The sequence below is a fragment of the Sphaerodactylus townsendi genome, linkage group LG09 (assembly GCF_021028975.2).
Source record: "Sphaerodactylus townsendi isolate TG3544 linkage group LG09, MPM_Stown_v2.3, whole genome shotgun sequence".
In the NCBI taxonomy this organism is placed as follows: domain Eukaryota; kingdom Metazoa; phylum Chordata; class Lepidosauria; order Squamata; family Sphaerodactylidae; genus Sphaerodactylus; species Sphaerodactylus townsendi.
Genome location: NC_059433.1, coordinates 62,528,722 through 62,545,291, shown reverse-complemented (window position 1 = coordinate 62,545,291; position 16,570 = coordinate 62,528,722).

Sequence of the window (16,570 nt, the reverse complement as noted above, 5' to 3'; positions counted from 1 at the left end):
AGACATGAAACGTGTCATGCTGTTCCACTCTTTTACGCACCCACCCTTTTAGGAATGTGTCCAGTGATCTATTTGGAAACAGCCTGGCTAATTTGGTAGTCAATTCTCGAGACTGGGCAGCTTTGAGATATAATGGAAGGAAAAGATCAATGAGCAAATTATCGATCCTGTCAGAGCACTTTAGCACAGTATGGTTCTGACTGGTCGCCACAGGCACAGATTAAGGTCACTAGGCTGTAATAAAGCACAGCTTTCAATCTCATTTCTTTCTGCGTTGCCTTCTGATTGGTATCAAGATGACCTTTGACAATTCCTGTATTTAGGCTGGAAATTAAATTATCCCATTCATCAAAATTCAGATGTATTACAAAGAGCTAGAAGCCCTCAAGGGTTAAATGCGTATCCACAAGCCAGTTCTAGAATTTTTCATAAGAATGTAATTTTCACAAGTATGTTTATGCTTTTGTTCATAGGCTCCAGAGTCTTATTCCCTGACCCTGTGAAATTTCTTGGATAAATTATACTCAAAATATTCCTCTCCCTGAAAAATCACTCTTCAGATACTGATATCCATGTGTGTATTTGTATGCTGTCAAGTCACAGCTGATTTACGCAACCACTTAAGATTTTCAAAGCAAGAGATGTTGGGAAGTGTTTTGCCATTGCCTGCCTCTGTTCTAAATTCTCTAAATTCTAAGAGAACTGTGATTGTTCCAAGGTCATCTAGCAGGCTTCATATAGAGGAACGGAGAATTGAACCTGGTTACCCCGATTCTTACCCACTATACCATGCTGGCTCCCTTAGATACTGATATCATAGATCAATATATTTTAATTATCATTGCCCAGAAAATCTTCCCTTCAGAATCAGAGCGCAGTTATCACACCAGTGTCTCCTTCAAACCTTATCAAACTGTACACTTCATACACCAAAATTCAAATTCTTACTTTCCCCAGAAACTTCCAGCGGATTGTTCTTTAAGTATACATTCAATTTTTTCTAGCCTGGCTACCTGGTGACCCCTGAAACCTACTCGTATAGGGTCCTGTAAGACCGTTGACCATAGGAATGGATCACATCATTCTCCTATAAGCCACAATATCTGCTTTTCCCCAAATACTATATTTTAGAATTTCAAACTGCACTTGTCACCTGACATTATTGTGCCACCCATAATAGATAGCAATTTCAGATATTAATTCAAGAAAGAGATGACTGCAGCATGCCTAGTGGGGGCAGGCAAACAGACTGCAGCATGCCTAGTGGGGGCAGGCAAACAAGAGCATTTTACGCATGACTCCCCGTAACTGGAAGACAACCCTGAAAATAAGTATCAAATCTGTCATCTGTCAAATATATTTTAATTATTATACAACACACAACAATCTTCACATGATGCTCAAGCAAATACCTGTTGCTAAAATTTTCTGTAACAAGTCCATACCTATGCTGGGGAGAATCAGGAGACAAAGCTATCCTACAAAATATCCACTGTTCGAGATAAACAGAATAAATCTGGGAAAGTATATGGTGAATATTCCTGAACCGAATGGCAGAGATTTTCTTGCATCTTGCTCAGATGATTAGAGAGCCTCCGGCAGGTCAATGCAGCTGGCATTACAGCTTGCAATATCTTTGGCTGCCGTACAAGGATCAGATTTTTCTCACAGACAAATTGTACTTGAATCCCGTTGCCAGTGTAAAAGGCACGTACAGGACCTCCAGCACCTCAGACCAGCATAACTGGCTTCTCTTCAGTTAAACATTCATTTTGTAACTGGGGGTGTGGGGGGAGGCATGAGCAACAGTAAATGCAAAGAGGCTGCCAGTGCACAGATATGCAACTATAGACTTGCAGCTGGAAACATCTGGAAACATCTTCCACACATGGGCCTTTTGTTAACCTGTTCTTTTGAGAATCCAGCACCACAGTATAGTGAGTTTAGTAACCATCTGTATCAGTTGTTAATATTTTCAAGAGGAAAACGCTCCACAGATAAAATTGCAGGATTTATCCTGTTTGAATAAACCTCCTTTGAAAACGATAGAAACTGGGTATCAATCTGGATGGGTAGCAAAAGTCAGCCTCAGTAATGTAATATATTCAGACTAGGGAAATGCACAATTAGATATGCTATGTGTTAAAAATTCCACATTTTACATCAAAAAGACCCATGCTGGCAAACACACACACACACACATAAAAGCCAAGATGATAAATAAGGCAAATACCAGGACAAAAATAAATGCTTTACATACCCCACTTTTCTCTATCTTCAGGAATCTCAAAGTGGCTTGGACTCACATTCCCTTCTCTTTCTACAATCGGCACCTTGTAAGGTGGATGGGGCTGAGAGAGTTCTGAGAGAACTGTGGTTGGCCCAAGATCATTCAGTAGGCTTCATGTTGAGGAGTGGGGAATCAAACCCAGTTCTTCAAATCTGAATCCACTGCTCTTATCCACACACCACACTAACAACTATGTCCATCATTTTCTGGTTATAGTTATTATCACATGATTTCTAAAATCTGAAGCATTCTGTCAGGTGGGAGCCTGGCATCAGGGAAGCCTGTTGGCAACTGGGAGGGGGAACAAGGAGTCTGGATGGAAAGTTACTTTCTCTGGTGCCCAAGCCAGATGGTTGCTTATCTCATCCTTTGGCCTTGGAATTCTGTCTCACCATTTCACAGCTTCCCTTTGCAGTTGCGTAGTGCAGGAAAAGATGGAATGCTGATGCACACACACACCCCAGACCATTCTCATGAACGAACCTGCTGGCTGTGCAGCCTGTGGTGCAGCTTTCGCACAGGCTGCACCGCTCCCGAACGGCTCTTACCTCCTACTACCTTCTGTTCCATTGTGGAGGTCAGGGGACATGCCCCCGTGGCAAAAGCGACAGCTGTGGGGTCAGAGGCCAGGAGGCATGTCCCCTGGCCTCCACAAGGGGGCGAAAGGTGGCAGGAGGTAGGAGGCATCCAGGAGAGCGGTGGGAAATAATCCAGCTTCCACCTAGTGCTGTTCGCTCAGCACCGAATGGAAGCTGGCATTTTCCAAAAACCTTGCTCCCTGAGCGAGGTTTAAAAATACCGTTTGCGGGGGGGAGCAGCGCTGCATTAATTTGGCGGCAGTGCCTGTGCAAAGGCTCCCCCAAAAAACAGTGTTTTACCGGGCCAAAATCGTTGATTTCAGCCCATGCAGCAATGGCCAAAGAGAGACAGAAGGGCTGATTTTTATCCAAGGTGGGACAAGCAAGAGCAAGAGACATTCAGAGATCATTTGCCATTGCCTGCCTCTGTGTAGCAACCTTGGCCTTCTTTAGTTGTCTCCCATCCAAATACTAATCAAGGCTGGACCTGCTTGGTTTCCAATATGTGATTAAATCAGGCTAGCCTGGGCTATCCAGGTCAGGGCAACGCTTCATAATTCAGTAAATGTGAAATTCAGATTGTATGTGGGAATATCTAGGTTTTTATCCAATCTGGAATAGGCTAGAAATAAATTAAGAAAGGGGATGAAACAAAATGGAGTCAGCAGAACTACAGCAAAAAGGCCAACATCACATATGCTGCAGATGGGAAACATCCATATAAAAATATAGGAAAAAACATCATTTGAGTAATATTTCCACAAACATCAGTAGCTTTAGACTTAACACTAAATTCATGTTCGGTATTCAGAAGTGTACGGAATGACAGTCTGTATTCTGTTCTTCTAATTAAAACCTCTGCTGTCTCTTTCCAAACGGTTCCTCTGGCAACACAAATCTCACTCTGCGTGGGGACAGGACACCAGGCTGTGTCATTTCATGCAGATCAGAGGATAGAGCAGAAGGAGGATAGTTTGTGTGTGTTTTAACTAGTGAGAAAACTGTGTTTTGTTTAAAAAATAACTAGTAAACTGAGGGCTTTCATTTTTTAAAAAAAATACATATTTTATTCAGTTTTTGTTTGCAATGATTACATTTTACAGAATTTCTACACTGACACTTGATGACTGTGAACAATCAGTTGCAATAACCAACAAGCTTTGGACTAGCCTGATACTTGATGAAATTATATTACATTAATGTAGTAAGAGACATGGCCCATATATAAGTTATATTGAAAAATGTTTGAGCCTCAGGTTGCAACTAAGTATAAGGAGCAGCAGTGGCGTAGGAGGTTAAGAGCTCGTGTATCTAATCTGGAGGAACCGGGTTTGATTCCCCGCTCTGCCGCCTGAGCTGTGGAGGCTTATCTGGGGAATTCAGATTAGCCTGGGCACTCCCACACACGCCAGCTGGGTGACCTTGGGCTAGTCACAGCTTCCCGGAGCTCTCTCAGCCCCACCTACCTCACAGGGTGTTTGTTGTGAGGGGGGAAAAGGAAAGGAGATTATAAGCCCCTTTGAGTCTCCTGCAGGAGAGAAAGGGGGGATATAAATCCAATCTATTCTTCTCTTCTTCTTCATATTGAAAATGTTTGAGCCTCAGGTTGCAACTAAGAAAATACATATGCTTTTAAACAAAATAATTACATTTTGTATTTATTTGCTATTGTTTGTAATTTCTTATATTATTATATGTTACTGTAATGTATGTTTCCATTCACATCCTGATGGGGTAGAAGAAGAGTCAGTTTTCATACTTCGCTTTTCCCTACCAAAAGGAGTTTCAAAGCAGCTTACAATCACCTTCCCTTCCCCTTCCCACAACAGAGACCTTGTGAAGTAGGTGGAGCTGAGGTAGTTCTGAGAGAACTGTGACTAGTTCAGGGTGGAGGAATCGAACCTGGCTTTCCAGATTAGAGTTCACCATTCTTAACCACTTCACCATGCTGACTCTCCATGCACTATGCTGGTAATAAAGAAACTCCAGTGTTTAACTTATTTTAGTTCTAAGACAGCTGTGACTAGTTCAAGGTCACCTAGAAGACTTCATGTGGAGGAATAGGGAACTGACCTTGGTTCTCCAGATTAGATTAGGATTCAGCCTATGTATGGTTGCCAGGAGGATGGGAGGTGGAGTTGTCAGATCCATGTTGGAGATTTGGTGATGGTGCCTGGAGAGGACAGGGACCTTAGTAGAGTACAATGCCATGGAGTGCACCTCCAAAGCATCCATTTGCTCTAGGGGAACTGTAGTCTCGAGGTGATCTATAATTTTTGGAGATCCCCAAGGCCCACTTGAAGGTTGGCATCCCTAAGACTATAGAATACACATGAACAGTTCATATCAGGTAGGTCAAAATGACAGCAGATCTGTGTGGATCATATTTGCTATTGTCAGACAATCATATTCTTAAGATTATTACAATGTGAGAATGTCAGGTGGCTTAGTCTGACTAGTAGCAGCTCTCCAGGGTCTTAATATCAAAGCAGAATTGGTAGTGGGCTACTAGGCTCACAAGCTGGGAATTCCAAATCTTTCCTATAATTTAGAAGCTCATGACAAACCTCCATTATCAACTTTAAAAATATTTCTGCCTTGTTCTTTATGATTTGTAGAAATGAGAAAAGTGAACAAGGTGTATCATTAGAGGTAATAATTACTGACCCCTGAGCTAGCACTGGGTCATTACTAACTCATAGGGTGATGTCACATCATGACATTTACTAGGCAGACTATATTTACGAGTCGTCTGCCATTGCCTTCCCCAATCGTCTACATTAGACCCGATAAATAATACATTAGATCCCACTGAAATTTTTCCATCAGTGAAGCATTAATTTACCGCCTTTTCACTTACAGTGCAGCCCCAAATAACTCTTGAAATGTTGTTCCTGGGGGAAAGCCCCATCCCTGAAGAATGGCTTGAAGAATGAGAGGTCTGCAACAAAAGAGAAGAATTGGCATACACATACACCCCTCCCCCTGCTTCTGATAATGGAAATCCTTCACAAGATCCAACCCAATGGTAGAAATAAGACAACTGAACTTAACTACTAGGAATCACTGTTGCAAACAAAGTAGAAATTGTGTTTGCTAACTTAACTGGCTCTTTAATCAAGTTAGCAGATGTTATTGAGTATGAGAGAGAAAAAATACAAATTCATGGATCTTTACATAACAAGGATTTTTGTTCTCAATATACTCTTTATTTAAGAGTTCACGATGGAACATGGAAGAATCAATGGACACTCCATCAGTTTTATTAAGGATGTTAACCTGGGGTAGTATTGGTAAACAACTGAGTCTGCAATCCTATATGCTTCTTCAGAAAAATTACCAATGTATCTAATGGATCTTACTTCCAGAAACATCATAAATTCTTACCTGGGATTAAGCTCATTTGATTCAGGCACATTTACTAACACTGAACAAACTTAAAAGTCCCTAATTCAAATCTCACTGATATTATGAATTTCCTCCGCAGTCTTAGTTAAGCTAAGATATGACCACCCATTATCATCCATTCCATCGTTTGCAATATGGAGATAACCATGTTGCCCATCCAGGACTGTTGAGAAATATGTGTGACAAACTTAATATATTCTAGCAGTTCTACATGCTCAAAAATGCTCAAAATCATTGCTGTTCTGTTCTTAGGAATAGGTGGAAGTTTTTGTTTGAGACAGATTGCTTGAACCTCACTACCATACTATTTATGCTCATTAGAAAATGACTGATCTTCAGACTATGGAGATTAGCTCCCTTTGAAAAAAATGGCAGCTTCAGAGGGTGGAATCTATAGCATCACATTCCCCCTGAACTTCCACCCTTTCCCAAACTTTGCCCTCCCCAAGTACTACCCCCAAGCCTCTAGGCATTTTCTAAGCTGGAGTTGACAGTCCTATTCATGAAATAGGACATAGACATCATAGGCTTACAGACCCATCAGTATCGTCTAATAAGTTTCAGGGCACTTATTCAGTTTTCATCCTGTCATGAATACAAACAGAAGATGTATTCAGTAGCCTAAGGACTTGGGTTATTATTCACATTTGAACTACTGATAATCTATTTTCATTGACTGCATAGCAGACAGAAATGGTGACTCTCCAGCTGTCTCTTAGGACAGTATGTAAAGTATGCATGGCACGTTAGATGCCTGATAGTCTAGCTATTTCCTAGATCAGGGGTGTCAAGCATGAGAACCGCAAGCTGCATCAAGCTCATAAGAACCCTTTATTTGGCCTGTGGCTATGTGCTATGTGCTGCCATTCGGATTGTTTCTTTTCCTATGGCAGGTACTTAGGTCCACAGAGCAAGTCTAACCGAATGTGAAATGGCTTAAATGGCACAAACAGTAACAAAAACATCTTGTACAGCAGCCTCTAAGCCTTGTTCAAGAAGTAATCAGGGATGCTCCAACACACACACACACACACACACCAGTTCACTCACATCCTGTTTAGCAGTTGCAGTTGCAGTCAGGGTGCTGCTTGGCTGCTTGTGACCTTTTAATACCTGTTTGGCAGAGATAGGTGATGTGTGGGGAAATTTGGGGGCTGGATCAGAAGCCAACTTCCAGTTGGCTGCTGGAACACAGCAAAGATTTGGGGATGGGAGGTGAGTGGGAGATAATCAGAAGTCAACCCCCAGTTGATTCCTTACGATCACATGGGAGTTGGTTTCTGACCTCCCATCCACTCTGCCAAGTTCCCGTTCAGAGTGGATTTCTGACACACCCAAATATTGCTGTATTCCAGGCAGGCTAGGGCTGGAGGTCAGATGTAGACCTTCTGATCTGCACCCCTGTTGAGTCCTGGTCTTCAGAGATCCAGCAATTTTTGCTAGGTGGCCAGGATGAATCCAGTGTCCACTCCCAGGTGAAGTTTTGACGGGACTCAGCAGTGTGCCAAATAACAAATTCTGAAAAACATGACTGCACTAGCTGTTTGTGCAGTAGTTTTAAAAAGCTTAGAATAGACACTGTTACATACCTTTCCAATTCAGGCAAATCAGTAACTGATCAGAACAATAAAACAATTCATTCAACTTCTCATTCAACTTGTCAACTTTGTTTGGTTTTACACAAGTTCTTTCCAAAGAAGGAGTGGTTTCTGGTTCAAGATTAAGAAATGAATTGGTCCATTTTACTTTAATGTGCAGAGACGTATGCGATACAATACGATCAAACACTGATACCCCTTTGCAAGAAACCACAGGCTTATTCCTGTATTAAACATTAACTTCTCATTGAAACAGAAAACAGCTAAAAACTCTTTTCGCAAAACAATAGAAAGAGGTCACAGGAACATATGAGGAAGTAAAGGTTATGGGGGCTTCCCTGGGAAAGGATAGCGTTTAGTAAAACAGGAAATTAATCATTCTCTTTTGGTAGCTGATGGAAATTCCAGAGAGTGTTTGATCAACGCATTAAATGAAGTTTAGCACTTGCATTACTGTTGGTATTAGTTTACCATATACTCCAAATTGTGGGCCCCGATCAAGCAAAGCAATCAAGTTTATATATAGTCTTTAATAACTGCAGCCAAGTAGCACTAATCACATTCTATAAGCAGCCCATGTGTAATGTTGTAATGTAGCCCAACTATTAGTGTTTTAATCAGGAGTCTGTCCAGTTGAATTCAATTGATTTAATCAGGAGTCAGTCCAACTGAGCTCAGCAAAACTGATTTTATGGAAAATATTTTTAACCTATGCAATTTATGACCCTCAAAGGGAAATATAAGGCAGAAAACCTGGGGAGATTCATCAGAAGGGCTTTAAACTAATACCACAGAGCGAAGGAGACAACCACCATAGAGATTTAAATGAAGAGCAAACAGCAGGGGCCACCTGGAAAAGCTGTATCTAATGGGGTTTCAGGTGTCTATGTGTCAATGCCCAAAGTTTGGAAGAGCTTCAGCTTCTAATGCATCCTTACTTCCTTATTCTCAGCACTCTCTTTGTTAGATACAAGTAGACATGGAGATTACTGAATACTCAAAGGTGGAAGGAGTGCTGGAAAGGTGGATCTTTGACTCTTGAAAGATTATATCCTGAAAACCTTGCTGGTCTCTAAGATGCTACTGGACTCAAATCTAGCTTTTTTACAGCAGACCGATGCAGCTATCCTCTGAAACTATCTTAAAGGACAGGTTGCACAGTTTATTATGTATATTATTTTGCATTCCTTTCCTGACATGCTTGAAAAGGGGGAGTTTAGGTAACCTGCTGGTTTTTCTTTGCAGTATTCCATATTCCTACAGTTAGCTCTGGAGTGTTCTCAGCATTAATCACTATAGCCACAATTGAACTAAAAGTTACAGTGCCTGATTGTAAAAAGGCCTGGTGCTAGCCACGGATGTATCCAGTTTCATATATCTGCAGGCATTCTGCTCTGATGTTCAACAGGAACATTCTGAAAAATTAGCCAGGTTCAAAGGCAACCAAACAACCAACTCCTCCCTGCTTACATGTAGAACCAGTCAAACAGTTGATCACCCAGTATGACCTACAACTGTGTCAGGGATATTTTTATGCAGGAGTGAAAGCCAGCTGTCACATAACTCTACTCAGACTGCAGGAATGATGAGCAGCTGGATGAAGCCATGAGTCCTTGCATTCAATGAAATTAGGAGTTCCTTTTTCTGTTGTTGATAAACAGAATATATTCGAACCAGTGGATGCTGAAGTTCACATATGTTTTCTCTTCCTAGCTGTACGAAAGAGGTATAGTATGTATTTTCTTAATATTGTAGCAGTATATACAAAAATGTATTTGAAACAGGGAAGTACATACCTTTCTAATGGAGTGTTGCAGGGGCCATCTTCCTTGATAACTGTATCTCACACATTGGGCAGAAATTAAAATGCTTTGAAACAACTCATGTTTTGGTAATCATGTGAAATAGGATGATAATGATAATCTTGTGGTGGGAATCATGAGTCCTGTTCACATATTCCAGAGAACACATGTACATCTGTGGGAAAGAGCTAACATGTATTCACTCTGCAAATGAAACTGGGGACCAATATCCGGATAAATGTGTGATTTCAACCAGATGTTCAGCTGTACATGCATCAAATTTAACATAAGTATCTCAACAAATGTATAAAAACATATTTTTTAAAAAATCAGTTGTACGCTGTGCACAGACTGTATGTGCTCATGAGAAAGTTTATTCTTGGGATGGGGTATGGACAGCAATACACAGAAGTTGTTTAGTCACTGTGATGCTACATTTCCATTTTCACTATGAGAGAAATTGCCTAGTTCTCTCTTTCTCATTTGATTAAAAGATAGATGGTTCTACACAGCCTAAGAAAACTAATATAACATTTTCTCTTGTCCTAAGATGCAAAGTCTAATTTCAGATGTGTTCCTTAAAACATGCGAGTTGCTTAAAATAGAGAAAAAGTTGCTGGTGAAATAATCAATGAAACACAGTGCAGCCTAGTGGCTATGGTGCAAAGTGCAGCTTTTGTTCTAGGAAGACCATCTCATTAAAGTCCAAACATTACAAAAAACTGAAAGTATCTGAGAAGTGAATTAGCTTTTATTCTTTGGTGCAACCTGAGATCCCCCGCTCTTGGCACAACGTTATTTAATTAGCCTGCAAAAGTTTGCTGAATCACCAACAGAAAGGTCTTTGAAAGCCAGAAAGGCGGATCTCAATTATGCCTGTTGCACCAATATCATGTTTCAGCATTCATTTGCTCTCTCCCATGTCTTTCTCTTTGCCTTCTTTCTGGCAAAGAACTCAGTGAAACTTAAAAGCTAGCTCACTGCTTTGTAACTTTCAGTTGGCTAGTATTAGGCTACTTCTACAGTTCTTAGATTCCATTACAACAGCAATTTTTTCTATTATCCAAAGAATCACAACATGGGTTAAAAGATCTCTAACTGGAAACTACCCAGCTTAAATACTAGTGTTAAGAGGAATATGCAGTTAGACTGATCAACACTGTGATGTTGATCAGAGAGAAGAGAAAGTCAACAATGATATGTACTATGACACAATACCCTTTTGTTCTGCTTCTTCCAAACTGTGACAAATAAAACATTGAGAGCTGAAATTAAGGGCCAGCTTCTGCTTTTTCATTCTCATGAAAAGCAGTAAGTAGAGCCTTGTGTGATGTCACCGTTTTCTTCCCATACATGTGTTTTGTTGTGACCGTTCATCACAGGAACACATTGTTCTCCACTGTTGGCAAACTATTCAGGATTTCTTGAACAGCTTTAGCATGGGGAGAGAGCTCAATGTTTGTTTTTAAAATAATTTAGCTGACAGTGAGACCAGTTCAAATATTTGAAAATCACACAAACTTTTCTCATGACACTGAAAATGAAGATGAAAGAGCATAAAACTATTAGAATGCTTTCAAAATAATTCTAAATGTGCATATTATTCTTTTACAAGACCACTGTAGTCATTTGCATGCTTGCTTGGGAATGAGTGGCACTAAGGCAGAATCTCTCTGTGCAATTGTATGATCATCTAACCATAGTTTGGCATTCTGTTTGAACCATCCTAGTGTATCTGGAACCAGCAGAAAGGAGCAGCAGTGGACAAGGCAACTGGCCAGGAAGAGCAGAGTGACCTGCTGGTGTTCATTTTGGAGGGCTTTTCTCAAAGCCACATCTTTTAAAACAGTGTATTTTTAACAGGGGTTTGCAGGGGTTTTCTCTTTTTCTCCTTGTAAGGTTGCTAAGAGCTGAGACTGCTGGAGGTGGGGCTTAACAGGGGTTAACAGAGGTTACTCTTTGTCCTGGGCTGCTAAAGGTGGGGCTCCTGAGGTGAGTCATTCAGTCTTTAGTTCAGTCTCTGGTACCAGCAGGAAGGAGCAGCAGTGGACAAGGCAACTGGCCAGGAAGAGCAGAGTGACCTGCTGGTGTTCATTTTGGAGGGCTTTTCTCAAAGCCACATCTTTTAAAACAGTGTATTTTTAACAGGGGTTTGCAGGGGTGATCTCTTTTTCTGCTTAGGGCTACTAGGAGCTGGGACTGCTGGAGGGGGGGCTTAACAGGGGTTAACAGAGGTTACTCTTTGGCGGGGGCGGCTAAAGGGGGGGCTCCTGAGGTGAGTCAGTGAGTCTTTGGTTCAGTCTCTGGAACCAGCGGCCTTGGCGCCTAGCGGCAGCGCATAATTTCTTCTTCTTTTTTTAAAAAATAAATAAATTAATTAATTAATAAGGACATTTTTTGAGGGATAGTAGGTACAGATAGCTCAAAGGGGCACTGACTAAAAGTTTAATATCTAAATATATAAACAAAAGCAGATATGAAGGCAGGAAGCCAGCAGGGGATGGGGGCTTCCCAGTGTTTTGCACTGAGTGTCACATGTATGACTATCTGCCACTAGGCCAGAAGTCGTGGGTGTGCCCTCGCTGCAATGAGCTCCCTGGCATACAAGGAACGTGTCCGTTCTCTTGAAGCCAAGGTGGCAGACCTGGAGAAGCTGAGAGAGGCAGAGAGGGCAACAAACAAGGCTTTCAGGGACCCAGCAGCCGGGTCCCACTCCCAAGGTGACATCTCTTCAGATGTCATGGAGAATGAGAGTCTGGGTGACAGAGGGTGCCAGTCTGCGGTGGGGGAAGATGTTCCCTTAGATGGGACCCCTTCCTTAGTTGGTGGTCAGATATCCTCTCGCACTGAGGATACCCCTCGGGGAGGTGGGGGGCTCCTTGTAGTGGGTGATTCGATCATCAGGAATATAGAGAGTTGGGTTTGTGACAGGCGTGATGACCGCATGGTGACTTGCCTGCCTGGTGCGAAGGTTGCGGATGTCACGCTACGTCTAGATAGGCTGTTAGACAGTGCTGGGGTGGAGTCAGCAGTTGTGGTCCTCATTGGTACCAATGACATTGGGAAATGTAGCCCGGGGAGGTTCTGGAAGCTAAATTTGAGCTGCTGCTAGGAAAAAGGTTAAAATCCCAGGACCCCCAAGGTGGCATTCTCTGAGAAATGCTACTCTGTTCCACTGGCATGCAGGGCGAGAAGCTAGGCAAGCGGAGATACCAGGGTCTCAATGCGTGGATGAGAAGGTGGTGCAAGGCAGAGGGTTTCAGGATTTGTCAGGAACTGGGGAACCTTTTTTGGGATAAAGGCAGGCCTGTACAAAAGGGACGAGGGAACTTCATCTTAACTAAAGAGGAACCAGGCTGCTGGCGCTCAACATTAAAAAAAAGGTGGCAGAACAGCTTTTAAGAAAGCTGATCCCTGGGGGGAAAGCCGACAGGAGCTGAGGTGACTTCGGTTCCGAATACAGAAGTCCATGGGGATGCAGACAGAGAAGGAGGTTTTTTTTAAATCAACCACATACAAGTGAAGAGCACTTTAACAATGTGATAAGTGAAGTAAGGTGTCTACAAAAGGCTAGAGGGCAAAACACATAAATCCCAGGTTAGGGACAGAGACAGAGTATACAAGTGTCTCTATGCTAATAGTAGAAAAGCATCTTACGACCCTAAAATGGGGGGAGCTGGAGTACAGAGTTTTGAAGGAGGACATTGATATAGTGGGTATCACAGAGACATGGTGGAATGAGGAGAACCAGTGGGATGCTGTTATCCCAGGTTACAGGCTCTACAGGAAGGATAGGACAGGGCGTATTGGGGTGGCCCTCTACATCAAAGAGAGCATATGTCACATAAAATAGACAATGCAGGAGCTGATTCCCCTACAGAAGCACTGTGGATATCAATACCAGGGTGAAGCATAGTTTAACATTAGGAATATATTATCGTCCCCTGACCAAAGCGCACAAGAGGATTCTGTGATGGAAAAAGAAATTAGAGAGGCCAACAAAAGCAAAAATGTCGTGGTAATGGGCGATTTTAACTATCCCCATATAAAACTGGAAAAATGCATGTTCAGCTCATAGTAAGGAGAGAACTTTCCTGGATATGCTAAATGACTGTGCCTTAGAGCAGATGGTTGTAGAACCACCCAGGGGAGATGTGATCCTAGATCTAATTCTATGTGGGACCCAGGACCTGGTGCGGGAAGTCAGTGTTGTTGAGCCGATAGGGAACAGCGACCACAATGCTGTCAGATTCAGTATCTCTGCATGCATCAACAAGTGACAACTACTAATGTAGTTACATTTGCCTTCAGAAAGGGAAATTTCTCAAAGATGAGGAGGATAGTGCGCAGGAAGCTGAAAGGGAAAATCAAGAGAGTCAAAAATGTCCAAGATGCTTGGAGGTTATTTAAAAAACACAGTCACAAAAGCTCTCAGCTGGAAATGTGTTCACGCAGGTTAGGAAAGGCAGCGCCCAGTCCAAAAAAGAAAGCCACCATGGTGTAACAAGGGACTCTTTGAGGAAATTATTAGGAAAAAAAAGGTAATGTCTTTTAGAAAATGGAAGTCCAACTTAACTGATAAAAAAAGAATACCAGAGAGAACACAAATGGTGGCAAAAGAGAAGCAGAAGTTAGCTGTAAGGGAGAGGCAAAAAAAGGATTATGAGGAACACGCTAATGGCTGTGAACATCAAAACCAGCAACAAACAGTTCTTCAAGTACATCAAAAGCAGGAAGCCAGCAAGGGAAGCGGTAGGCCCAAGTTAGATGACAAAGGAACAAAGGGTGTAAGCTAAAGATGACAGGAGATTGCAGAAAAGCTGAATGAATTCTTTGCATCTGTCTTCACCCAAGAGGAGGTGAGAGAAAATTCCTGCACCTGAACCAAGCTTCTTAGGAGGCTAATCCAGGAGGAACTAACAAAGATAGTGGTGAGACAAGAGAAGAAGTTCTGGCAGCCATTGATAAACTAAATGTTACCAAATCCCCTATTGGCCCAGATTGCATTCATCCAAGAGTTCTTAAAGAGCTCAAGTATGAAATTGCTGATCTTCTCACTTTAATATGCAACTTATCCTTGAAATCAGGCTCCATCCCTGAAGACTGGAAGATGGCCAATGTCACACCAATCTTTAAGAAAGGATCTAGGGGGGACCCTGGAAATTACAGGCCAGTCAGTTTGACATCTGTTCCTGGTAGAATTAGGTAGAATCTGTCATTAAAGATAAAATTATAAAACATGTAGAAAAAAGCAAGACCTGCTGAGAAAGAGTCAGCATGGCTTTGCAGAGAGGCAAACTCCTGTCTTACAAACTTACTAGAGTCTCTTTGAGGGATGTAAACAGGCATGTGGGATAAGGGGAACCAGTGGACATTGTCTACTTGGATTTCCAAAAGGCTTTGACAAAGTTCCTCACCAGAGACTAAGGCTTGAGAAAAACTCAGCAATGAAGGAATAAGAGGGAAGTCCTCCTATGGATTAAAAACTGCGTTGGAGAAACAGGGAAGCAAAAGAGTGGGTGTAAATGGGAAATTCTCACAATGGAGAGATGTAGGGAGTGGGTGTCCCTGCTCAAGGATCCAAGATAATGGGACCAGTGCTCTTTAACCTATTCCAGATAAATGATGACCTGGAAGTAGGGGTGGGTAGCGTGGTGGCCAAGTTTGCAGATGATACCAAATTATGTAGGGTGGTGAGAACCACAAAGGATTGCGACCGCGAGCTCCAAGCGGACCTTGATAAATTAGGGTGAGTGGGCTAAGAAATGGCAAAATGCAGTTCAACATCGTAGCAAAATGCAAAGTGATGCACCATAAGCAAAAAATCCAAAACTTCACATTAACATCGCCTACAGGGTCCAGGGGTACATCAGTCACAGACCAGGAAAGGGATTTGGGCGCCTTAGTTGATAGTTCCAATGGGAATAAAAGTCAAACTCAATGTATGGCAGCTGTGAAAAGGCAAACTCTTATGCCAGATAATTAGGAAGAGGAATTGGAGGAGAAAATAAAACCGCAAGGATTGTCATGCCCTTTATATAAAGCTGTGGAGTGCGACCGCGACTTGGAGTACTGTGTGTTCAGCTCCCTGAGTCGCCACATCCTCAAAAAAAAGGATATTGGAAGAGATAGAAAAAGTGCAGAGAAGGCGGCTTAATGAGGATGATTGAGGGACTGCAGCACCTTCTTCCCTTTATGAGGAAAGGCTGCAGCCGCTTTGGGAACTCTCTTTAGTTTGGAGGGAGGAAGACGCTCTGAGGGGGGGGATACTGATTGAAGTCTATAAAAAATTCATGCATGGGGTAGAAAATGCTGACAGAGAGAAATTTTTCTCTCTTTCTCACAAATACTAGAACCAGGGGCATTCATTGAAAAATGCTGGGGGGAAGAATTCAGAACTAATAAAAGCTGAAACACTTCTTCACGCAACGCAGGTGATTGGTGTTTGGAATATGCTGCCACAGGTGAGGTGGCAGTGATGGCCACTAACCTGGATAGCTTTAAAAGGGGCTTGGACAGATTTATGGAGGAGAAGTCGATTTATGGCTACCAATCTTGATCCTCTTTGATCTGAGATTGCAAATGCCTTAACAGTCCAGGTGCTCGGGAGCAACAGCCGCAGAAGGTCATTGCTTTCACATCCTACATGTGAACTCCCAAAGGCACCTGGTGGGCCACTGCGAGTAGCAGAGAGCTGGACTAGATGGACTCTGGTCTGATCCAGCTGGCTTGTTCTTATGTTCTTATGTTCTTATGTTCTTATCCTAGAGTCACATATTGGCCAGGTGTATTCATGACGTAGTATGCAGTTTTAGTCATTCTCCTCCCAAGTGTACAATCTTTAGCACGACCTACAGCCTAGGTGTGTAATTCTCTATGCAAGTAGGACCGTTC